The following is a 25990-nucleotide window of genomic DNA, read 5'->3' as shown; positions in this document are numbered from 1 at the left end:
GAGGACTAAATTTGTTAACATTTAATAAAATATTTGGCATCTATAATATCTGAATTTGCAAAACATGGTATAACCTTTACATTTTCCAAAAAAATTACAGCAGTCATTTCAAAATATAATTTTCCATCATAAAACCCCACAACAAGCAGTAAGTGAAATATAAATGAAAACTTGACAAATTAAAGTTTGTCTTAATTTCTAGTGCATCACTTTGTGCACATTCAGTTTGAAGATTCGGCTTTAAAAATTCACCACAGCTGTAATAATCGCATGCAGAACACAAAAGAATTTGACAGATCAGGATTCCCTTCCAATTCCACCATCAGTGCTAAAAGCTCTAACTGCTTAACAATTATAATGTTTGCATGCACTAACGTGTTACTCAAAGAAATAAAGGGAACACCCTTGAAAATAATTTTAACCACACAGTGTGAAGAACACTGTCTCCAGGTAAACCTGTATCAATAAATACAAATATAATACCCACACAATATTATTACCTTACAAAACCTAGAGTACCATGAATCCAGGCTGCCCATAAAATTGAGTTAGCTGAAATGTATACAGCTGTTATACAAGTCACACTCTTCCTCCTCCTTCAACAAAGCTACCAGCTGCCAAATGTAATCTAATAATTAGCATATATAAGGTGCAAGAGGAAGACCATGACATCACTTTATCTGCTTCATAGACTATCAATTGTTTTGAAACAAACACACAGCCCACTATGACCACAGACATTCCAAACAGTTACTGAAAAGGAACAAATCAGCAGAGGCTGAAGGAATCCACTTCAAAAAGTTAAATTCCATAATAAGCAAAAAGCTTTTACAAAGATAACCTACTCTTCCAGGCAACTGCTGCAGGATAGGATAGAAGTCATGTGAAGATTAACTCCCTCAACATGCATTTTTAAGCATGATATACTGCAGAAAATTCGGCATAGTTAGCAGTCATAAGAAGTGTAGTTTTCTTAGAATGCACTTTGAAAGCACTAACACAGACAAGTCAAAAGTAGAAGAATCGTTCAAATGTCACACAAACTTCATTAGCACCAATCATTAAGACTGATAATGATCACTTTTCTCAGACCTTCAATGGAGTATTGACAAGAGGCAAGACTTCATAAAGAGAAAGTTACTATTCACCTCTAATAAGTACAGCAGCTAACCAGAAAGCTTAACAAGAAATGGCCAAAAAACAAAAACCAACAACAAAAAATAGCTACTCCAGCCCACCTCTCCTAGCAGCGGTATCTGGCAAAAATATTTATAAACTGAGTTTATATTCCAGTGCGAGTGGTTTTTTGATCCCCAGGCTCTGTTGGTATGCATCCATCCCTTTTCCCACTGTCCCCATATTGCAACTGCCCTAAGTAGTAGTTAATCTTGCTTGCTGTAAGAAACGGTAGTAAATAAAGAGAAAAGGAAGCGGAAGATGTCAAATAAGATTCTTCCGCCTGAACATCACCTTTTCCTCCACCTCCCTGACAAGCTCTGAAATAACTGTGAATATAATCAGAACAGTTTACCATTATATAATAAGGGGCATGAAGAGAGCTGGCATATTAAAAAAAGTTCTCAGAGTATACAGTTCATTCAAAAGAAGAAAAAAAAAAAAACACTACTGGGCTCTGGGTCAGGTTACTAGTCTAAACAGCAAACAGCAAAGAAAAACTGGAATCCATCAGCTATAGAACAAAAATGAGAGGGTATAAACTATTAGGCACTGTTCACAGGAAAACAATGCTTACCTCATTGACTTGGAGGGCTCTTACCAAGAGCAGATGAAGTACTTGTAGGACTGCTATTTTTGAAACCAGACACCTTCCCTTCCCCCTTTCTCCCCCACTTTGTGAACAGACAGGAGGCAGAGCATGCTGGGTTAATAACCAGTCCAGGTCAGCTTCCAAAAGATTATTTTAAACTGTCTGCATTTTTTAGATAGGAACTGGATGCAACAAGCTCACCAAGAAAAGACCAGCTACAACAAAAGGTGGTCTGTATCATATTATCAATATTTTAGGACTAAAATTTACTGAGGACAAATGCTTACACATTTCTGTAGGCAACATAAACTCACTAGAAAGAAGTATGTTTGAGAAGATATATAAACTGTAGCAATGATACAGTCACTCCATCCATTCTCACTATGACATGATGTTACCTAGCCTCATGAATTGTCTTAAGTTAAATTAAGGAGACACAGTGTACAAAAGTTACCTACCTACATACCTACTTGACTGAAGACTAAGGTAGTCAGAATGAAAGAACTGGGCCTCCACTCTTGCAAGGCCCCTGTAGTTTGAAGGATTACGTATCATATAAAAATAAGAAAACTGTGTTAAAATGTATTGTCAATCAAGTTTCTATGGAACCTTTTAAAATATGAAATTTATGCCCAGCATTTGTTCCATCTCCTTCTGTTTGCGACTATACTCTAGTTTCAATTTTGTTTCTTCTGAGGTGTGTTTTCTTGCTCTATTTTCAGTTTGTCTCCACTCATTTAAATCCCCAATTCACCCATATTATATGTTCTATTTTCTATCATATATTTTAGGGAGAAATTGGGGACAAAGAAAAGAACTTTTTCTAATTTATTCTCCCAGCTCATCATGCACCAAAAAGAGGCAACCTCTGAGAATTCTTTAAAATTACTCCAGTGTTCAGTTGTATCCTCAGGTGCCCAAAGTAATTATCCCAGATATTTCTCTCACATTTGATCTCCAACGAATTACAACCAATAAAAAAGTCCCAACCAATTAATGTAACTCATTGCAATACTTACCTGTCAACACTACAAAAAAAACCCATTAATAGTAAACCACGTTTTCATTTGTATCCATATCATAAATACATTGGAATCACTGTTCAGAAGGTCTTGCTTTTCCTTTCTTTCTGGGGACTCCCCTTCACTCCTTTTTTCCCCCATGGTCATTGGTCTGTATACTGTTCATTGCCAATCTGTTCTCAATCTGCACATCTGCCTCTTCCACATAGGCAAAAAAAAGAAAAAAAATGAAGGACTTTGAAGAGCTCTATTGATGTCAGGCTACCATGAAAAGTAGTAAGAACCACCACATATTTCTTTGTTCTGGGCCAAAAGAAATCTGATGCAGTTCAACAAGGAGAAGGGTAGAGTCCTGCACCTGGGGTGGAAGAATCCCAAACATTGTTACAGGCTGGGGACCGACTGGCTCAGCAGCAGTACAATGGAAAGGGACCTAGGGGTTATGGTGGATGAAAGGCTGGATATGAGTGAACAGTGTGCCCTTGTAGCCAAAAAGGCTAACAGCATACTAGGGTGCATTATGAGGAGCATTTTGAGCAGATCTAGAGAACTAACTATTCGTCTTTATTTGGCACTGGTAAGGCCACATCTGGAATATTGTGTCCAGTTTTGGGCCCCCCAGTATAAAAAGAATGTGGATTTGCTGCAGCAGGTTCAGCGAAAGGCAACAAAAATGATTAAGGGTCTGGAGCACAAGACCTATGAGGATAGGCTGAGGGATTTGGGCTTGTTTAGTTTACAGAAGAGAAGACTTAGAGGTGATTTAATAGCAGCCTTCAACTTCCTGGAGGGGAGCGCGAGAAACTGTTCTCAGTGGTGTCAGATGGCAGAACAAGGAGTAATGGTCAGAAGTTGAAGAGGGAAAGGTGTAGGTTAGATATTAGGAAAAACTACTTCACTAGGTGGGTGGTGAAGCATTGGAATGCTTTGCCCAGAGAGGTGGTGGATTCTTCATCCCTTGAGGTTTTTAATTCCTGGCTGGGATGACTTAGTAGGGGTTGATCCTGCTTGAAGCAGGGGGCTGGACTAGATGACATCCTGAGGTCCCTTCCAGCCCTGTGATTCTGTTCATTCATTATTTTCACTGTTTCCAATTGTAATCCCTAAACTCGTTGCTACTTTATTTTGTTCAACCGTGCCTCCTCTGCTTTCCTGCCTGATTACCACTTCTATTCTACAGCATCTTTTCTTCTGTTATTCATTATTGTATCACGGTAGTATGAAGGCGTCCCAATCAGGGACCAAGACTCCTCTACTAACAGAAGAAACAATTCCCTGAATGGAAATTAGGCTGTTCTTAATATAAATGTAGCCCTCCTGTTACTCATTTAGGAAAAGGAATATTGGGCAACTTTTATGCTTCATTACTTTGGGTCCTTTAGTGTCCATTCATGGGTCAGCTTCTCTAAGGTGATCTCCTAACTTGTTGGCAAATTTTTCTCTTTGACCTCTTCAGTAAAAGATTCAGGCCTTTATGTCCAAGAAAAGATTTCAACAATAGTGATTTAATGCACGTATGCATGAATCCAAAGGTGAAACCATTCTACTTTAACAATTTTTTTGAATAATCTGAATTGCTTTCACTTGACCAAATTATTCTTTCAAAACCAGCAAAAATATTTATGAAATAAAGCCAGATTTAAAAAAAAAAGTCAATATTTGTTCACCACAAACTGAAAGTGCTGTATAATCTTGTCTATGTGCTTGGAAGTAAATGAAAGTCAGTGTTTACAAACAATAAGGAAAATAAAAAAAATTATGAAGAAAATGCGCATGATTATAATGTAAAGGGCACTGCACTCAGGTTATTCGCAGGAAGGAATGAACCTGCAACCTTAGGAGCTAAAGACTTGTGCTCTACCACATGAGCTAAAAGCCACCCGGCTCTCAGCCAAGGCTGTAGAGCAGAGACTTCACTCTTTCTTGTCAGTGGTCTCAGTGCCTCTGGGGTTACAATAATACTACAGAAGCTGTCAAAATGACTTTAATAGTACCTGAAATGGCATGACTAGATGTCAAACTTACACTGTCCCTTTAATGTAAAATATGGTTATTCATTTAGAAAAAGAGGGGAGGGAGAATGGAAAAGGCTCAGAACTTATTTCAATGACTGCCAGGAGCAAAAAAACAAGAAAGAAATTCAATCATTCAACCTTAACTTTTGAGACGTATCAGTGCCAAAAAGAAGATGGGGAGGACCCTCCAAGATTGATATACACACAGGTGCACTAAACATGTCAGCATTTTGTTTTTCACTCACTTGTGAAGTAGTTAAGGTTGTAGTCTAACAATCTTAGCTAACATTTGTGTTACATCTACATCTATGTATGTTTTATGCGGTCTTATTTTCTTACAAACTTAATACATTTTTGGCTTTAGACTGCACTTGGGCTATTCAGTCACTCACTCTCAAACAAAAGGTAAAACATATTACTGGAAAGATGGGATTCCTCCCCCCGCCCTCTTATTTAAGAATCAGGGGAAGGCACAACATTGCCTCCTCTACTAAAAACAGGGAGAAAATTCTTGTTCACCATCCTGCAGCACTTAGGGAACACTGTTCTGCCAGAACTATACTTCTGTCCCCATAATCTCATCCCCCACAAGAGGTGGAAATCCCACATGGACTGTGAAATTTAAAGAGATTTTATTGTCACTCCCTTTTGGAATAACCTGCACAAAATCATTTACTACTCCAAACTCATACACAAAGCATATCAGTATCTGTTAATGTGACATATTTAATTTTATACCCAGATATATATTTTATAAAATATATATCTGGGTATAAAATTAAATATGCCACATTATGTATCAATATAAAATCCACAGAACATGTTCGTTTCTTGATTCTATGTACTGGGTTTTTAAAGTAAAACATATAATCTACAGCAAATGTTTTGCGAACCATGAAAGTGATATAGATAAAGTGAAGGAAATTGAAGTAGCTTAATACATATCAGTATTGTATGCTCAAGTTTAATACAAATACATAAAAATGTATTAATTCCATTGCTTGGTATTCCCAGATCAGAAACAAGAAGCATATTACTATCTGTAACTTCGCCAGCCTGTTACATGTTATTTCAGTGCATAAAAAGATTCACCACACTTTCTAAAAAAGAACATTAGGTGACAAAAATTATTACAAGCGTATGGCACTGTATACTACAGGGAAGTCAAAGGAATTACAATGGGGAAGAATATAGCTGGAAGGTGTGTAAAATGTTTTTCCATACATTCCCTTAAGGAAATAATTTCCAAAGAAGGGTTTATTCAGGGGAGACACACATTTGGGATTACACTCTCTAATGAAGCAGTCATTTCCCTATTGTGGTGCTGGGAGCATTTGATGACCAGATGGTAATCAGAGGCTGTGTTCAGTCAGCATAAAGTACTACAGTACGTAACTAGAGCTGTGCGCTAGAGTTATAAAAACAACCCATTGCACTTGATTTGGACCAGATCAGGGAGTTTACACAATTAGAGGCCACAAAAACAAAGTGACTGCATCACCTTTAATTCACTTCAAAGCAAATATTACCCTGTCTCAAGTCTTTGGCAACCTTAGTTATTTAAAGTTTTGCAGCAGCAGTCTAATTAGTTTTTACAAAGAGCTCCATTTTTCAGCATGCTGGTGCTGTTTTCAATTTTTGGTCATGTCAGTTCTTTTCCAATGAGCAGTCACTTATCCCAGCTGAAGATCTGCAAAGTCACCAAAATTATAATCTGATTTTTGATTCAGCCAGCACACTACAGATGCAGTCATTCTTCAGTATAATGAGATCTGGCAATCATGCCACATACAACTACCATACTCATACATTTACAATCCATAATAAAGGCAAGCTGCCAAATTACAAATTTCAACAAGCACTAAGTCGTACCTGCACCTGGAGTTACACAATCAGATGACACCATGTGGCATTAACCACACCTATCAAAATTTCAATCTGAAAGTTGTTCAGCATCAAGAAAACAGTAGTTAGAAGGAACCGCTTGTTACATCAAATTTTAAGCACTGATGTTTTACAGTACATCACACAGGGTTGCCGGGCATCTGTTTTTGGAATAGAACATCTGGTCAAAAAAGGGACCCTGGCGGCTCACTAAATGTCTGATTGGCCACAGCATCTTTCTCTACGCAGCTCCCAGAAGCAGCCAGCCCATCCCTCACCTCTCAGGCATAGGGGCGTATGGGGGGACTCGGAACACTGCCCCTGCCCAAAGTGACAGTCCTGCAGGATTCATTGGCCAGGAATCACAGCTAACAGGAACTGTGGGGGTGGCACCTGTGAATGGGGACAGTTTGCAGAGCCCTCTGATCGCCATTCTGCATAGGAGCCAGAGGGACATACTGGCTGCTCCCGGGAGCCACCTGAAATAAGTGCCACCCAGAGTCTGCACTCTAAACCCCTCCTACCCCTCAATCTCCTGTCTCGGCTTGGAACCCCCTTCCTGGAGCACACACCCCTTCTCTCTGCCCCAAATAGGAGCCCCCACCCACACCAGGAATGCCTCATTTCTGGCCAGAACACTCACCCCCTTCCAAATTGCAAACTCTTAGCCCCAGCCCAGAGCCCCCACCTAGGCATGAAACCTTTCATCTCCGACCCCACCCCAGCACCCTCACTCACAGCTATATCCTTCATCTCTCCCACAGACACGCCCCACCTGCAGCCCCAGCCCAGAGCCCCCCCTACACTCTGAACTCATTTATAGCTCAGCCTCAGAGCTCACCCCCCCCCTGTCCAGAGCCCAACTTCCTGCTTCAGTCCAGAGCCCCTTCCTGCACTCCAAACCTCTTGGCCTCAACCACGAGCCCTCTCCTGAACCCCAAACCCCTCATGTCCAGCCCCATCCCAGAACCCATACCTCCAGCCAGAACCTTCAACCTCTCCTGTGCTGCAATCCCACATCCCAGCTTGCTGAAACTGAGTGAGTGAGCGGGTTGAAGAGTGGGGATAGGGCCTTGAAGAAGGGGCAAGGCAAGGGTGTTCAGTTTTATGTAATCAGAAGTTTGGCAACCCTAACATCATATGAAAGAAAATGAGAAAGAATATTAATAAATTAAAATAAACAGGAGACAATTCTAGTTTGGCACAGTTGAAGAAATGCAAAGGCTACTGAGATAGATACAGCTATATGACACACACAAACATTACTTCTTTTGCAATAGCCTCATATTTGTAATACCCTCTTTAAAGCTTGAAAGTGATTTTCCACTTTTCTTCTTTTCAATTAGCAAAGAAGTATTTCCTTGTTCATGCTCTATCATTGGCAACAGCAGAACTTCAACAGTTAGCGCCTAACAAAGGGAGCACTGGGCCATACAATATTGTCCTTGGCATTCAAATGAAAATAATGCCTCTCCAATTCATTAGCTGGAAATTAGAAGCCATCACCTTCAATGGCCTTGTAGAATGAATTTTGAAGACAGATCGTTTTGATTCATCGAAGCATGTGTCTACTCTAAAACATTACCTATCATCAGTGAGGCACTGACAGGCTCCCAAGGATCCTTTCTTACCTCTTCTCCACTAAGTACGGTGGAAAGTTGAGATGACTTCCCTGTCTTCTTTGGAGATCACACCTTCCCTGCTAACTAGTCATCTCTACTTGAGAGGATTTATCCCTGTGGTTCAAAAATACTTCTTGATATTTTACAATTGGCATCGACCACAAAATTGGAATAAAGCAACAAAATCCCTGTCAAAATTATCAAACAATTCACCAAATGAACATCATCAGTAAGCCAAATATACTTTTCTATCCAGCGCCACTGCTTAGTGCAAGTTGGCCCTGTGCCATGTCATCCGACATTGGTTATAGTTTTGAGAATCTTTGCTTAGATAGTAAGACAAATGCAGAGAAGAAGATCTGTGAAATCTATTAAAGTGCCTCACCTACACATACATCACATCTCTTCCCCACCCCCCACTGAAAACAGGGTTTAATCACTAGGGAATATTTCTATTGGAATCCCTTATTATAGGAGCACTGACAGCGCATTATTACTTTGCACACAGCACTTTTTCCTCAACAAACCAGTTCCTTATGTATTTTGAATGTCTTATCAACTAAGAGTAATGAATAAACCTTTAATCATTCATTTACTGTTATGACCGTCTCTTTTATTGCACAGGGAAGATAATTCAAGAATTTACCAATAATTTTGTAAACTGAAACTCCTGTAAAGTTAGACCAAACTTTCCAAAACTACAGCCTAAGGTTCTAAGCGTGATAAAATCCATTCACATATTCGAGTTGTTTACTTGCATGCATAAATGTAGATGCATAAGCTTGTGAAAATTTTGTAAAATCAGGTTTTCTAAACTATTTAAAAATTAGACTGGAGTGGGTAATATTCTTTTAGGCAGCCTGGCTTTGAAATCACTACTCAACAGATTAATGGGTATGCTTACCTTTGGTTATAGGGGTTCCAGAAGTAAGTCTTCGCATCTCTGTTTATTAATACTGGAAAAAGGAAGAGGCACCTAAAAGTCAAATGAGAAACCCTTATTTTTAATTTGAAGGTACCCTAAACGTTTATATTGGTCACAGGTATATAAATATAACAAATAAATAAATGTAAATATAATTCGTATTCTATAGTTTAAACTATTTAAGATAGTTCTCTACACACACAAATATGGAAATACAGCACTAGATGGCGAGAAATTAGCAGAACTGTTTCAAATTCTATACAATTTATGGCTATACCCGCTTTGGTATAATTAATATACTAAAGCACAGGGTAATTATTTCTAACTACAAAATATCAAGCAATTTAATGTTGAGCTTAAAAAAAGAGCCCATTTGTTGAGACATTAATGAAGAAAATCCACAATCTGTACATCTACTGCCCGAAGAGTATTACAAATGAATAGAAGTGTATGAAAAAAGCTAGAACAGGAAAACTGTATGTAGGTCTGTCTAGCTGATCAATACACAAATCTAGAACACAAATCCTGAAATGACTGAACCCTTTTCAATCTGCATCTGGACTAACAGAATTGCTGTGACCTCTGCTTATTAAAACAGCCTTACACAAAATCCCAGACCACACCATTTTTACTGGCTTTGGTTAGGAATGCTGCCCAGAGCACTGAACCAGCACCTTGGAAAAAAAAAATCATTCTTACCATTATACATGGCATTTTAAAATACAATCTAATTTATAATTTGGTCACCTTATCCTAGAACTTAAGCATTTTTGGCTTTTAGCTATATTTTAAGCAAACTGATTTTAGCATGGTTTGAATTACATAGTTTCGTGTTTTTACTACATGCAACTATTAAATGCTTTAAGACAGAGGGGAAGAATGGGGTGTGATTCTCCTTTGGGTTGGGAGAGGTCCTGGGTTCAAGTCCCAGACAAGCCCCCACAACTGTGATGGCCACGTGGTTAAGGCATTGGCCTTGAAATCCAATAGGGTTTCCCTGAACAGGTTCAAATCCTGCTCACAGCAACATCTGTGTTTTTGGGAGAGGGATAAGTCAGTGATTTGAGCATTAGCCTGCTAAACTTGGGGTTGAGAGTTCAATCCTTGTGGAGGCTCATTAGGACAGATGGATGTCAGGGATGGTGCTTGGTCCTGCCAAGAGGGCAGGGAACTGGACTAGATAACCTCCAGAGGTCCCTTCCAGTTCTAGGAGATATGTATCTCCAATTCTTCTTCTTCTAATGGACATGAAGTAGAATGATTACAATAGATTTCCACTTTATAAAATGAAGGTAGAAAAATACTTAATACCTTGTCATGGACTATATCTACTCCATGCATGACTCGTCAGAACTTTTTATTAGTGTCTGCACTGCCAGTTAATATATCTAAAACAGTCTGTTTGCTTGTATAAGATCTTTGAATTTTGATGAAGCAACAGAAAGTCCACAATCTTTGTGGACGGTAATGACAGTGGGTGCTAGAGGATACAAAATCGATATAATGAAAAAAAAAATCAAATGAATTATCATAGATTGACGTCACACAGTTGGCTGCTAGGAAAAGTAAAACATGATTTAACTTGTAAATTGAGCTTTGACAAGCTCTCTGATAAAGAATTACTATCATATTTCTAACTAGAATCAGATTTATTATGTTTCGAGTCATGCCAAAAAAGGAAAACATTACACCCCTATTTGGAGGAAATTAAATTTTTTTTTGTTTTGTTTTTGTTTTTAACAGTGAAGGTCATTATATGTCAAAAGTTTGCCAACTGGAAAGGGGTGCTAAGCAATCTGAAGAAATAAATAAGTCATGCATTTTCAAGGTGATTTTACCATTAGATAAAGTATAGAGATATTCATGTTCTACAAATTCCTAGGTTTTATTGTTAAAAACATACTGTCTATAGTTAATCAAGCTCTTAAAACACAAGTGTAGTAGTCAGGGAGAGACCCTGAGGGGCTGAATAACCAACAACCCCCTTTGATTTTAAAGGTTAACATGAGTTGCTCAGTATACTTCTCAAAGTCAAGGCTGAAATGATTGCATATGTTTTGCTGCTATTTCCCCTCAGAAACCTAAACTTAATTTAACATGCAATATCCCCAACACAATGGGCTGATCTCTGTAAAATGCACTTTTCCTTCCTTTCATACAGAAAACATCCTGTAAACAAATCTATTTCCGCTCTGTTAACTGATTGCTTTTGTTTACCGGCAGGAAAGGCAATAGCAAACTCAACATGCAGCGAGAGCTAAAAAATTCTGTTTCATTTCCTACTGTGCAGGTGTTTTATACAAGGCATCTATTGTACTTCAAGTTTCTTTTCAAAGAGAAAACATGCTGCTTCTTTCCAAAGCACAGACCAAGAACAACAGAGCAAAAGAATTAAGGAAATAGCAGTACGTCTGAGTGTGATGCAAAACAGAAGTATCAAGCAACCACACCATACATGAGACCAACTTATATAAAGATTTTTCCTGTTTTATTTTTCAAAAGACATACAGAAAGGGAAGTGAGGAAAAGCAAAGGAAAGAGTGAAAACTACGGAATCACAAGGTAGGTGCAGAAGTTTGCCATCTGATCAGTTACTTTTATTCTTCTCATTCTCTGTTTAGTTCCCAGTCCTGCAGTTGCCTCAAGCAGATAGATTCTTGTGCCAAAGCAGAGGCAGTTTCAGGACTATGGCCTGGTCTACAACATTACAGTGATCAACAAAAAGTAGCTTATAGGTGAGTGTACACACTGCTGCCTGGTCCCACAGATGGAAATGTCCTATTACACTGACATCATAATTCCATGTAGACAAGAAACATAGCACTTAAGTTGGGATAGCTATTTTACTTACACCAGCTATAATTGGCAGTTTCAAGTATGGCTGCTACTAGTTCCCTGTTTCCAGACATGTTTGCTGCCTGGCAGGTTCCCGACTCAAGAAAGCCAGAAGCCTGAATAGCTGCCTCTTCCCAGCATGGAGCTGGGTGAGGGAGGCAAGAAGTTTGGGCAGCTGGGAGCAGGGAGCCAAGGGCCTGGGGAGGGGCAGCAAAACTGATAGAGAGCTACACAGAGCAGAGCGTCCGGGCTGTCAGCTCTCCCTTCCACACTTCTCTTCAATTGGTCAAAGTGCTCTTGGTGAGGATGTGCACCACCAGCGGAAAGAGTAGAGCGTGACCCTTACATCCCCCCCAGTAACTAGTGTGGTGGCTGTAAGTTGACCTAACATCAGTTCATTGAGGGCTGTAGAATAGACATGCCTTAAGGTTATAGTTCTCAAACTGGGGTCTGCAGATCCTGGTCTGAGAGTCTTGTCTGGGTCACGCAGCCACACTGATCAAACCATCCACCTTCCCATGCCGACCAAACAGTTTTACAGCACCATGCAGGAGGCAATGAGGGGGGAAGAGGAGGAGCAGGGATGGGGTGCACTTGGAGGTGGGGGCAGAATGGGATGGGGAGGGTTGAGAATGGTGGAGTCAGAAGGGGTGCAACAAGTGGGATGGGGTGGTGCCTGGGACTGAGCTTCCCCAGTGAAAGTTAGCCAGATGGGGGTTCATGGAAAGTTTTAAAATGAAAATGGGGGTCCTCAAGTTGCTAAAGTCTGAGAACCAGTGCCCTAAGTTTCTGAAGTGTAAATTTCTCAGGACAGTGTACGTTTGTAAAGCACTTAGTTTTTGGGATGATATCTACTATTAAGCATATTTAAGAATATCATCCTTCCAATAATAAAAATCAATGACTGTACACAGCATTAAAGGACAATATATCCTACATAAAACCAAAGACCCAGACCACACGTGCTCAGTACAAATCTTATGGCACTTCAGTGATTGTGTCAATTCTAATATCCAGGCCAAATTCCAGCTTGGGAAGCTGTATTGTCTAATTAAAGCCCACAATGGAATTTCCATTTAGAGATTTCTTCTGATGTACTATCCTAAACTGGACAAGACTGGTGCCAACAGAGAATTTTCCAGACCAGGGAGGTCAATATGGTCTAGCAGCATTACCAACATTTCCATTGCTTACTGGGTTTGGAAGACATTTGCGGGTAAATTACAGCTAAATAACAGCACAGAACACTGAAAGCCAGGACTGGTGGCTATAAACAAGCTTTATGGGATGACAGGAATCCCAGCCACATCCATAAATGATCATCCAACTAACGAAAAATCATGCTGGATTATGGATGTTGTGGGACGAGAGAGTTCCAGATTAAAGAGGTTTGACCGGTAATATATTAATAAATACATGGACAAATCCTATGATGAGCTCACATCAGCTGGTCCAAGGATGCTAGGCACTTCATGCAAGGCAGTTATTTAAATGAGTTTGTACAACGTCAAGATACATTTATGTTACCTTTTATCATGATTTAAAATCATTATCAATCTTTCAGTTCTCTATTGCCCAGCATTGGGGGGCGGGAGGAATCTAAAAATTTGTAACAAAAAGGCAAGTGCAAAATAAATTATTCTGTTACGTGTGTATCTGTTAAAAAATCTTAAGTTAACACAATTGCAAAAGTCACTAAATCAAGTGATCTTAAATGATTTTCATTTAACAAAACTCCAACAATTTTTAAAAATCTTTCCTGAATCAGATCGTTTATTTGCTTATCTAATTTTTTGAATTTTTAGTATTTGAATGTATTTCACATTGTATCATTTCTGTGTATGTATTTGAACTACTATACATACAAAAACAGGACATGCATGTGTATGATTACTTACAACAATCTCTTTGTATATTCATTCCAACTTCAGCCTATTGCTTTTTATGCTTTCAATTTTCATTGACATGCCATTGCCATTTTCCCTCGGAAAGCAATGTATGCATGAAAACCTGTACTGGCATGCATTACATGATTAGTGACCTGGTCAAGCAAGTCACATCACTGAAGCCTATAACTAGCAAGTTGTTACTATTTTTATATGTTGTACATGTAGTTTATGTTAAAAGCTGACAACCATTCAGGGTTCTTTGCACCTCTCCAGTTGGTTGCTGAGTTGGGTTATCTATTGAACTCCTGATGATTTTTATGGCTCTTATGATTTAGATAATGAAGTACTGAAGTACACTTAGCCAATAGTGAAGCCAACAACATATGTGGAGCAGAATATGTTGTCAATGAAACAACCGAGAGCAGACTGAAAGAAACAATATAAAATGGTTCATAGAAACATAGAATCCTAGGTATGGAAGGGACCTCAGCAGGTCATCTAGCCCAGCCCCCTGCTTCAAGCAGGATTAACCCCATCTAAATCATCCCAGTCAGGACCTTGTCAAGCCAGGACTTAAAAACTTCTAGAGATGGAGAATCCACCACCTCTCTAGGCAACACAGTTCAGTGCTTCACCATCCTCCTGGTGAAGTAGTTTTTCCTAATATCCAGCCTACACCTCTCCTTCTGTAACTTCAGACCACTGCTCCATGTTCTGCTATCTGACAACTGAGAACAGTTTCTCTCCATCCTCTTCAGAGCTCCGCTTCAGGAATTTGAAGGCTGCTATTAAATCACTCCTCCGTCTTCTCTTCTGCAAACTAAATAAGCCCAAACTCCTCAGCCTCTCCTCACAGGTCATGTGCTTCAGCTCCTTAATCATTTTTGTCACCCTCCACTGAACCTGCCCCAATACATCCAACACGTGGGGCTGGGAGAAGGCAGGGAGAAGTGGATGCAGAGCAGAATCAAATTGTGCTTAACTTGAGTTAAAGTTAAAACAAAAAAGCAGTCCAGTAGCACTTTAAAAAGACTAACAAAATAATTTATTAGGTGATGAGCTTTCATGGGATGGACCCACTTCTTCAGATCAAATTATTTTGTTAGTCTTTAAAGTGCTACTGGACTGCTTTTTTGTTTTGATAGCATATAGACTAGCACGGCTATCTTTCGGTTACTATTCGCATTAAAGTTGCATTTAACTCACATTAAAGCAAGTTACATGCAACTTGAAACTGCATATGTTGAGGGTTTACCCTAACTAACAGCTTTTCTACAACTCACCAACCTGCCTCATCACTTATTCCTAGCAATGAGAATGGCACACTTAGAGCTGCAACAGAAAATAGTCAGTGATCAGTGGTTGCAAAGAACCTGCACTGCTAGTACGCCTATCGCATTAAGAGATTCCTCTGCTAAGGTACAAATGCCCATTACATCTCTCTTCATCCTTCCCATTTTACAGTTGCTGATATTCAGAGAGGAGCAAAAACATGAAGATCAGAATAATCAAGGACAGTGCGAGTGAAACTAACACTACTGACTCTGAAATACCTACCTAATGTTTCCCAGTTGTGCTCCCAAGGAAAGGTCCTGATCTTCCCCAACCCTAAAATAAGAGCAGTGGAAGACTTGCACTGCCTCAGATACCTATTAAATAAAAGAAAAAGAAAAAAGAAGAGAGTATGAGAATATGAATGCGCTGAAAATGTTAATGAATGTCTTACAGATGCAACTACAGATCTTGGGTAGAAAGTTACTAAATGGGGCAGAAATCCTTGATGGCATTGCACAGAAAACCAGGTGGAAAACTGTGAAGGCAGTGGCAAAAGAGACTAAGCAGCAGAAAAAGGTGTTACCTGACTATTTCCAATTAAAAATACAGCCGTGCCAGCAGCTGACACACTAAGCAAATGCTTAAAAACAGCAAGTTGACACCAAGAGAAAATATTTTTAGAACAGCTCGTGAAGTCAACTCAGAGAAGTCGTATGAAGCAATGGAACAGTTGTAATAGTTTCCATGTCCATTTTAGTTTGCCATATTGTAGACAGTATGTTTTGGAGGGATGGACTACATTACTGAACAGAAACCATATGTATTCTCTTCCAGAAAAATGCCCTGTGATGCTATTTTACTCCAGAACACACAGTATCTAGTTATCTTATACTGACTTTCTATTTGAACTTGATACATAAAACCTTTTAACTGACAGCTGTCGGGTACTGTGCCTTAAACAAGATTCATACTGTACAGATATAGACGTAGCTTTCTAGATATATTCTGATATAGAGGAAAAAATAACATAGTATATAGGTGTGCTATAAATACAGTCAACACAAATAACCATTAATTGGAGCAGACAACCGTGGAGGAAAACAACCTGCTCTCAACAGGATGTCAGACTACTCAGATTCACATGAGAGTTTCCTCAGCAGCTCTGCCACGTTCAAATTATGAACATGCAAAACTTCTGAACATCCTTAATTTACTATCCTAAGTAAGTATTCCAAAGAAAACCAAAGAGTGGAGACTATGCCCAAAGAGTCTAGAGCAGAATGGTATTTAACACACAATTAGAATAAATTTCCTCCAGTCATGTAGTTTTGAAATATTCTCTTGAATATGTAAGAGCCCTGCACAAAAGGTTGCTATGACTAGGTCAGACCTCCTCTTAGTTTCATTCCCACAGTGATAGCTCACAGACGATAATGTTCTAAATAGGAGCAGCAAAATAAAAAGTTGTGATCCTTATTAAAGCTTAAGGGGAATTCTTATCCTCTCCTACACAGTTATAGTAACCTGGATACGGCAGAACCCATGTCATTTCCTTCCACAATAAGAAGAAAGATTAGAAAGGTGATGCCTGGGACTATTACTATTTATGCCCCACAACGAGAGTTGCAGCAAAGGCCAGAGGATCCAACCAGTATGTGCATACACTGGCCACTCCCATAAGGCCACACCAGCTATCACAAAGCAGAATGCATGAAAAAGGCCTCTTCACACACTCACATAGCAGCCTCTACATAAACCCTCAAACACTTAACACTCCTCTGCATCCCCTTTCTCCACTCCTAACGATTTCGACTATACACTAGTCAAATGATTTTGTCCAATAACGTTAGATTTTCAGTGAAATCTGTTTTTTTATTTCATCCTATATATAATGTGATAACCACCACACACACACCCGAATTACCAAAAATAGATTGTCTGAGAATCAATAAAATGCTTAAAATTGAATTTTTGGAAAATAAAAGTTGATAAATTGAATCCAGCCTTTCAGGACAACGCTAATTATAAACACCATGATTCCAAAAACGTGGGAAAAAAGGATAATGCATGTTTGGATCACTAGGGTTAGGACTGACCTAATTATGGTACTCAGGGTGCAAAATTTTTCACAGCCTTAAGTGATAAAAGTTAGGTTGACCCGCCTGTAAGAATAAATCAGGTGTAAGTCAGCTTGGTTATTTAGGCTGAAAGTATTTCTGGGATAGTACTTTCCCCTATTCAATGTGTGTGCTAGGGATAGTAATGTTTAACTGGTTAACCAATGAGCCTCATCCTAAACAGATGAGGGTTATCAGTTACTGTTAACTGGTAGGGGTTGGAGTAATTAAAGTTTTGTCCAAGAGCAGTTTCTCTCTGTGGCAGCCTGGGGGTGGGAGGAGAGAGCGCAGAAGGGTACAGGGGACAGCTGGGGAGGATGTTACAGCGACTCTGTAGCACACTGGGGACCCAGGCTGCTCTGCCTGGCTGGTGTGGCCCTGCTCACGGTGCAGCCGGGCCAAGCTGGAGCACCCTCCACTCATGGCAGCAACATGGGCAGACATGCTCCAGATGACCCCAAGGAGCCTGGGTCCCTGATGTGCCACTGTACGGAATGCTCCAACCCAGCTGTGGCGGAGCAGCCTCCCCAGCCACTCCTGCCTTTAACTGGCTAACCAGTTAAACTTACCATTTAACTACTTTAACCAATTAAATGGCATTTTACACCCCTAGTGTGCAGAGCCCTGATTTATATGCATGCTTTGAGGCACTGCTGTATTTCAAACTGAAAAGAAAACTTAAATTTCAATTTTTGTAGCACAAGCACTCACAGCCCATACGAAAGGAACAGTCATTGTAAAAAGTAGAAATAGCAGCGACAGATTTGGAAACCAAAGACTGAGTACTGAACTACAATATTCAGAATTTGAAACTATACAGAGGGGAAAAAAAAAAAAAAAAAAATCAGTAACTGATGCTGTGTGAGCTCTAATGGTGGTGGCTCAGCAATAAAGAGGACTGTGGCTCGTAAGGCCCCTGAATTACTACTCAAAAGGGCCACTACAGCAGATTTTCACTCCACTTTTTTTTTTTTGTTTTCAGCCAAATCTTTTGGCTGAAGAGGTTTATTTTCTTTTTTACTGATAAATTGAAATTTTCAGTGGGAGGGAAAGAGCAGGGGAGAATATATTTATGACTATCTGTAATTATCAGGGGATTCGGTGCCTTTTATTTTGGGAAACAATAAAACAACATTGGACCATTCGTGCATCTTAAAAACATTTTACATCATTTGAACAAAGTAAACAGAATTGGGGGGAGAAACTGACAGACTGCCTGATCACGTTCAAGTATGTCCTCTCACTTCATTCTTGTTTGCTTGCCAAAATTTACTTACTAATCAGAACCAGTTCAGAAAAATGTAATGGAAAGAGGGGATATACACTGAATAAGAAAATTAACGTGGATGCTATTCTTCCAGCAGCAGCTATAACAGTTCAAATACTAGAGGTAACCAACAGATGGTATTTTATCACCTTATTGTCTTGATGTGTAGAAACCATATTCTAGATAAAATGGCAACGACTGGTCTTAAGCTAACATTTTTGTCTCATTGCCGATGCGATCAGGGCAAATGGTAAGAACAAAATAAAAGTCTAGTGGTAATAGACACAGAATTCAGCAGCCCATACAGACTTGCCACAGAGGCTCTCCCACATCCACCATCTACCACCTCAGGCAAGTGGCACAATAGCCAATTGGCACAAGGCAGATAATTAATCATTTTAATTTGGAGGAATCCCTTGGGTTTCCTCTCAATATGAATTCCATCATGCAGAACTTAGTCGATACCTGTAAATATTCTTTCCCCATCCTGAATAACATCTTTGAGTTGTTCCCATTCCTCTCACAAAAAGTAAAAGCCCAAGACAGTATAGCTGGTTTTCACAGAATCACAGATCACCACATTCAAGCACATTCTAAGAACTTGCAGCACTTAAATTTACTATTTATAATATGATCATTACATTTCCATTGTCTCTTCACTGAGGAAGATACAGCCCTGCGTTTTAGTCTGTACCAGAGAATCAGATCTCTCTTCTTACATTGCTAATCTAATTTGGCCGTAATTTAAAAAAAAAAAAAAAATGTAGCTGAAGCTGATCAAGAACAAAGGAATCCCTGCACTGATGTGGCTACACAGAGGAACACACTAACATCCTTTCAGTGCAAGAAAGCATAACCTAAAATATATTATCTCAGATCCTAGTGTCGCCAAAGTCTATGGGAAATCTGGTATTGCCTTCTTCAACATGACATCGGATTTAACTCAGGGTATACTAAGAGGATTAATAGGAGCTGCCCTACGAGGACCATAACATTCTTGGCAGGAGGTATTTAAGTCAGAAGTTTGTAGCCTAATGAAACACATGTGAATATAATTACAGTTTTGATAGATAGGATAGGAAAATCAGCTCTTACAATCTGGAAAAAGGACTACAGGTCTATCTTTGTTACCTATCTACAGAACTAAAAAGGCTCATCCCTAAATTATCTGAACCAAATTAAGAGCTGAAGTCTTGCTTCCAAAAATTTATTCAAAGAAAGCACCAACACAATTCCTGCAGCTGGAGCCTTTATTCATGTTTACCCAGGTTATCCACGCTTTCTTCAGTTGCATATAAAAAAGAAATCAGTATTATAAATCACCTCAGGTGATATCCAGTGCCACAGTCCAGGGCTAATGTACCTGCATTTCCCCTGCAAGGTCCAGCAAAGGGAATATTCTAGACTCTCAGTTGGTCAGCCATCACCTCTCTTAGGTGAAGATGTGCATCTGCCACCCTGCTGACTGCAGCATTTCCCCATAGCACAGCTCCCTGCCTCTACTGTGACCTTCCCGGCAAAGTTACGCTGCCTAAGCAAGCCTGCTTTACTGTTGTCTTCAGAGATCGTAAACAGCATAATTACCATAGCTAAGTTACCACACAACTCTAAACAAGCACGTTTATTCTTAAAGTAAAAGCATTACAGAAAAAAATCATAAAAACAATAAAAGAAGCCACTTGCGTGCTAATAAATTACCAGATATCACCCTCTCATTCTCATAATGGTTCTGGTCAGCATCAGACCTTTCCAAACCATCCCTAAGGATTGGGGCCTACCCTTTGATAGAAGGTCCTGTCACAGTCATTGGATCAAAATGAAAGCCCCGAATCAGTTTAACTGCAGGGTATTTATCCAAAGAGCCTCACTTTATCTAGTAGCCCTTGGAGAATCCGGTTCAAACTATTATATGAGCACCTATACAACAGATGGTGGTAGATGCCTTGAGCTGTTGCAACTGTAGTGAATTTGCCTAATCAACTTTTGCTGTTCTTAGTTCCTGGAGGGCTAATGTCATGTCCCCCATGGAATTAGATATAATCCCTAGCCCACAATAGCACCCAAACTTAAATCAATAAGATTTGTCAGGTACACAGCAGGAAATTGCCATCAGTCCCATTCCGTACAAGGTATGTCCGGATATCACTATGTACTTCTCAATATATATCATCATCTGTCGGGTACCTCTGCTAATACTGAGCAATTCAATGATCACTTTCTGGTGTTCTCATTCATCTCATATCAGAGGTGGAGAGCTGGTGCATTCATCGGCACCAGCAATAAGGATACATCGGGCCAAATGCTGTTCTTAATTAAATCTGCCAAACTCTTCCTTCAAATAATGCTCTTCAGTGAAACTGCACTTATACAACTGATAGCAGATTTGAAAATAATGGTGTGACTCTGGCAGACCAGATGCCTGCTCTTCCCAAGGCTTTACGTCTCAGCCAAGCACTGACAAATTCAGTACAAATCACCTATATATTAGTATAGTTAAGATAATTACTGAACCGAAAACAGTGTGGTTAGACTTTCTAAAATGCTTGTAAATTGCTGTACACATTATAATCATATATCAGTCACATTTTATAAAGGTAATGTTTAAGATTTTGCTTTATAACTAAATATGTCAAACTGTCAGAAGGAATCATCTCCTGCTCATTAAGACAACTATCAAAATCAAATGGGCCATGGTGGGGCATCACGATACAAAGACTTCATTAATTGCCCTTTCACCCATCATGAAAAGACTCTGTGCATCTGTTTGAAATATGGAAGAAGAAGATAGAGAGAAACAAAACTTATCTCTTTGTTATTCAGACTCACACAGGTCTGAAGGCAGAAAACAGAAGCAGAGATCCCTAGGGTTAACCCTAAAAGACATTCAATGCTGACAGATGACTACAACTCTGTGAACTTCTACAAACAAACTGTGTGCAAGAGTGTGTGGGAGAGATAAAATAAATGGGCTTCATTTAGCCAGTAGATAAAGTATTTCCTTTTCCTAGTTAGTAAATCCTTAGCTGGTTTACCACAGCATTGGCTACAAGTGGTATTTCCGGCGTGAGACGTAAGGTACAAATTGACCTGCTCTAAATTACTGGTCTCTTGAGACTGGAAACAACCTGAATCTTTTGTGATCTTTGGTTCAGGATAATCAACTGTCACTAATTGCAGCTTGCCTGGGTGGCAAAAAAGAATGCACAAGAGGACTGTCTCTGACTCCATGGTAAGGCTGTTACAGTGCTTCACAAGTTCACATGTTACTGGGCTGGTGAAATCTAATTATAGAAAATACAGCCAGTTTGTGGTGTCTGCCCTGAGGCTGGCACTCATGGTCATGAGCCACTTCAGAATGAATGACAAATGGGATTGCACAGGTTACGCTCCAATTGGAATTTAACAGTTTTGTTGAATAGCTTATATGACATGAATCCAGGCCACTCATCCAAACCCACATTGGTTATGCGTGACTGAAGGGTAGTAAAAATTCATTTTTGTCACTTAACAAAACAGGTATGTTTGAATATATACTGACAACAGATCTAGTATCACTTTGGAGCCTCAATAAGCACCTGCACCATCTCCTGATATAAAAGTCAGCCTATCCCCTGTTCACGATTATTATGATCAACGTTGCCTTCCCACATTTTCTTTATTGGTAAACAAGGAGGATTCAGAAAAACCTGCCACAGAATAGTTGGAAATTAAAACCTACTTTCTGGTTAGGTCATCAGCCTAATTTTGCTTCCTCTTCTGTATATGATGAATGTGCTCTTCTCTGCAAAGACTAGGTAGGCAGAATTTCAGCTACATATTCTTAATCATGCTATCACGGCAGAAGAATTGCAAATACTTAATATTACATAGTTTGTATTTTTTTCATATAAAGAAATATGGACTGAAGTAGAGAAATATACAAATAAACCACTTAAACTAAAGGCACCCAGAGCAGCTCAATAAGGGAAATGTGAATGATAGGTAGAAGAAAAAGAAATGGGCATTCTTTCACTGCCACCAAGTATTACTCAAGGCATGAACACAATTTTGCTATCCCTGTCTATTTACCGTGGAACAAAGTCTTCTATTACTACCAAAATTCTTTTGCTGCACTAATGATAAATGAAAGTACTATTCATCAGACGTTCACAGACTTAACTGTCTGAAATAAAATAGATACTGCACAAATTTCACTAGCAATAACATTTTGTTTTTGGATATGTCACACTGCGATTACTTGATTTCCATCTTTAGATGAGAATTTTTGCACTTGTGTATTTGAAGATAATCTGCTGCTGATTTTAACATATCTTTAATTCTGAGACACTGTTTTGCCTCTCCAATATTTATAAAACAGGAAAAAAGGGTTACTCACAATTGTTTTTGAAGTATGTTAACCAAGTTAACCCATTACATTTCAACATGCAAAACTGTTTGGAAATAACACTGTGCCACAAAAGTGACCATTTTATAGACAAAAAGTCCCTACCCTGTGCAGTTCACTTTGTAATTCAATATCCTCACTAGTTCATGACCCTACAGAAAGTGCAAAATACTTTCATATCACCTTCATTACACTATATATTGCTCCTATCAGATCTTAACATACTTGTTTGTGAATTTCAAAGATACATCTAAGGAGACTAGTTTTACCTGGCATTGGTCATGTCCTCAACTTGATTTATTTTTGTTTCTTGGAAAATAAAAATGAAAGTGTACATACTTCATTTATATCATTGCTCTGAGGTGGGGCTGGAGATGAGGGGTTCACTATACAGGCTGCCCTGCGGGGAGAGGATTGGCCCAGACCTCTCACTGCAGCAGTTTGAGGCCAGATGAGAAGCACCTCTCCATGGCTACTGCAGCTCCAGTAAGCACAGATAGAGGGGGAAGAGGTGCATGTCCCAAGGCTGGAGCAAGTCCAGGTTCATCTGCTCCCTGCACTCCCCATCTAGACTGAGGAATGCAGGAAACTATGCACTTTCCCCAATGAAGGGGAACAGTCAGCAATACCTTCAAACAAATTTGGTGGTGGTGGCGGCTTTGTGCCCCCCCCCCCCAAAAAAAAGAGCACCTGCAGGTGGGAAACTTAGGGCTGGGGCAGTCCTGACCAGAGAGGGCATGCCACCAGCCAGCCCCTTTTACCTCCCTGATTCTGTCTCTTTTCTATGGGGTTTATGAGAAGCAATCCCACTTCAAGCAGATCCCATTTTCCTGGCACAAGCGAGCCCTGACCTGCTTTAAACTTACAAGAGGAGCCTGCATTTACCAAATTTGGTGGTCCTAACTACGACCATTTAGGAAGAGCTCTTGAACAAACCAACCAGACTAATTCTCTAAAATATAAAGTAGACATCAAAAAGTTTTCCCCACATTCAATATTCCTGATTTATTCAGCATGATTCATCTACATTATCTCAATGACTGAATTAACAGAAAAATTACAATTCCATTTGCTTCATCAAAGCTTTGTTTTCTAAGCCATAGTGGACCTGAGACACAGCCAAATAATTCTGTTTGTCATTTTTTCCAACATTAGTAGTTCAATAGATTCCTGGTCTTGGGTTTGTGCTCTTTTCCTGTGACTGGGAGGCACTGTGTAAATCTGAAATGCTAAGCAGGAAATGAAGGGTGTCCAACATGAGGTCCATGGGCCAGAATCCAGCCCATGGAGCCTTGTCATCCAGCCTGAGGAGCTGGCAGCAGTGCCATGTTGAAAGCTGGCTGGGTGGCTCTGAGATGCTTGTGAATCTTTAAGGAGCCATTTCTGTGTCCCACCACAGCTGCCACTGACTCCTTCTCCAGCTCCCGGCCTTGCCACACTGAAAGAGCAAAACTCAAAATTTTATTGGTTTAACAGGGGCAGAAGGAATCTGGCCATTAAACCAATTAAATTGAGTCCTGTTATTTCAGCATGGCAGAGCAGGGAGTAAGAGGGCTTGGAGAAGCCATGCAGCTGTGGTGAGGAGGAGACAGCGACCTGGTGAAGGAGCAGCTGGGGTAGCAGCACATGGCGCTCCTGTGCAAAGTAAATTAAGCCCAGATTTGGGACTATTTTATGTTCAGCCCCCGGAACATGTAAAAATGGCCTTGCGGCCCCTGATGAAAAAAGGGTGGCCACCCCAATACTAAAGCCATCTCTCTAGAGCACGGCATACAGTTAGTGCCCTGCTTAATTATAAAAGCAAAAAAAATGCCTGAACCATCAATTTCTGCCACAACAAATGAGACTTGAAAGCTTCATTCTGCAAGAAAGTGAATTGTGATCTGCATATCACTACTAAAAACTTCTGAGAACAGGCGAATGTGTAAATATTTTTCTGTTCTCCAGAAATACCTTGCAATAGTCCCTACCGCTCATGAGACTAAGGGATAAATCTAGAAAGATTATTAACTGTACACAAAGGCAAATAAATACCAGTGTTACAAAAGCAGCGAGAAATACTACCAGCATAAGAGTAGTGCAAAGAATTGCACTATCATAGGCTGCTTCTACTCTGGCCCCCTCCTATTGTAGGGGGGCATGGTAATGAGGCATTGATATGTATATTCAACACCTCATTAGCGTAATAGTAGCTGCACAAATTTCGAAGTGCAGACTGGCGGTGTAAATTCAGGCAGCTTCAAACCAAGCACCCAACTTCAACTTTACTTCCAATTAGTTTTGTGGGAATAAGGGAATGTCGAAGTGGGGCACTTATTTCAAAGCAGACCACATCTACACTGCCAGTCTGCATTTTGAAGTCTGCGCTTTGAAATTCGCGTGGCTGCCATTATGCTAATGAGGTGCTGAATATGCATGTCAGCACCTCAATAGTGTGCTTTGAACTACCTCATTACTATGCGCCCTCTGACGGAAGGGGGCAAGCGTAGAAGCAGCCTTAGAAAGAGTCAACAAGCTACAAAAAGGTGGCTCCCCCACCACACACAAAGATTTTTAGCAGTTTAGGCAGCAAGATGATACTAAAACAGTTTTCCTAAAGCAGGTGAAAGCTGCATTCATTCTTTTACTTGTAAAAGTTTTATTTGTATTTAGCCTATGTATAATATACCATATAAAACTCTCCTGAAGTTTGCATAAAGGGTCAGGTCTGGGCCAGGACCCTTTCTCCCCACCCCACCCTCCATAATGGCCCTGGAAATCAGGCTCCAGCCTGAGCCTGAACATCTACAGCTCCTCTTTCACCCAGGAGCCTGCACCCAAGTCACCTGACCAGGGTCAGCTGAGACTCAATGCCTTAACCCCATGCCATTTTTGCTGCATTTCCACAGCTTTTTCATAGAGATCCCATCCAACGGAGTACACTCTATCATTATTTAGTTTGCAGACTGAATTCCTTAATGACACTCATTAAAAAGTTCTTTGCTTTC

At 39.9% G+C, this 25990-nt stretch overlaps 1 protein-coding gene across 12 annotated transcripts in view; it reads right to left on the bottom strand.

Moving 5' to 3' along the window:
- Window positions 1–25990, bottom strand: part of SIPA1L2 (signal induced proliferation associated 1 like 2) — a 245594-nt gene that overhangs the window by 183803 nt on the left and 35801 nt on the right. For 10 of the 12 annotated variants that reach the window (XM_074990163.1, XM_074990169.1, XM_074990167.1 and 7 more), the window contains exons 2-3: window positions 15518–15609; window positions 9216–9287 (exon numbers count right to left, since the gene is read on the bottom strand). The gene's annotated coding sequence lies outside the window, so the exon portion shown is untranslated. Of the gene's footprint in view, window positions 1–500; window positions 579–9215; window positions 9288–15517; window positions 15610–25990 lie in introns of those variants that run through there. The other 2 variants (XM_074990165.1, XM_074990166.1) reach the window with 2 other exon arrangements.

Source organism: Carettochelys insculpta, chromosome 3 (assembly GCF_033958435.1).
Source record: "Carettochelys insculpta isolate YL-2023 chromosome 3, ASM3395843v1, whole genome shotgun sequence".
NCBI classification, from domain to species: Eukaryota; Metazoa; Chordata; order Testudines; family Carettochelyidae; genus Carettochelys; species Carettochelys insculpta.
The sequence above is the reverse complement of the archived record's forward strand: the minus strand, read 5'-3'. Positions and strand labels throughout refer to the sequence as shown.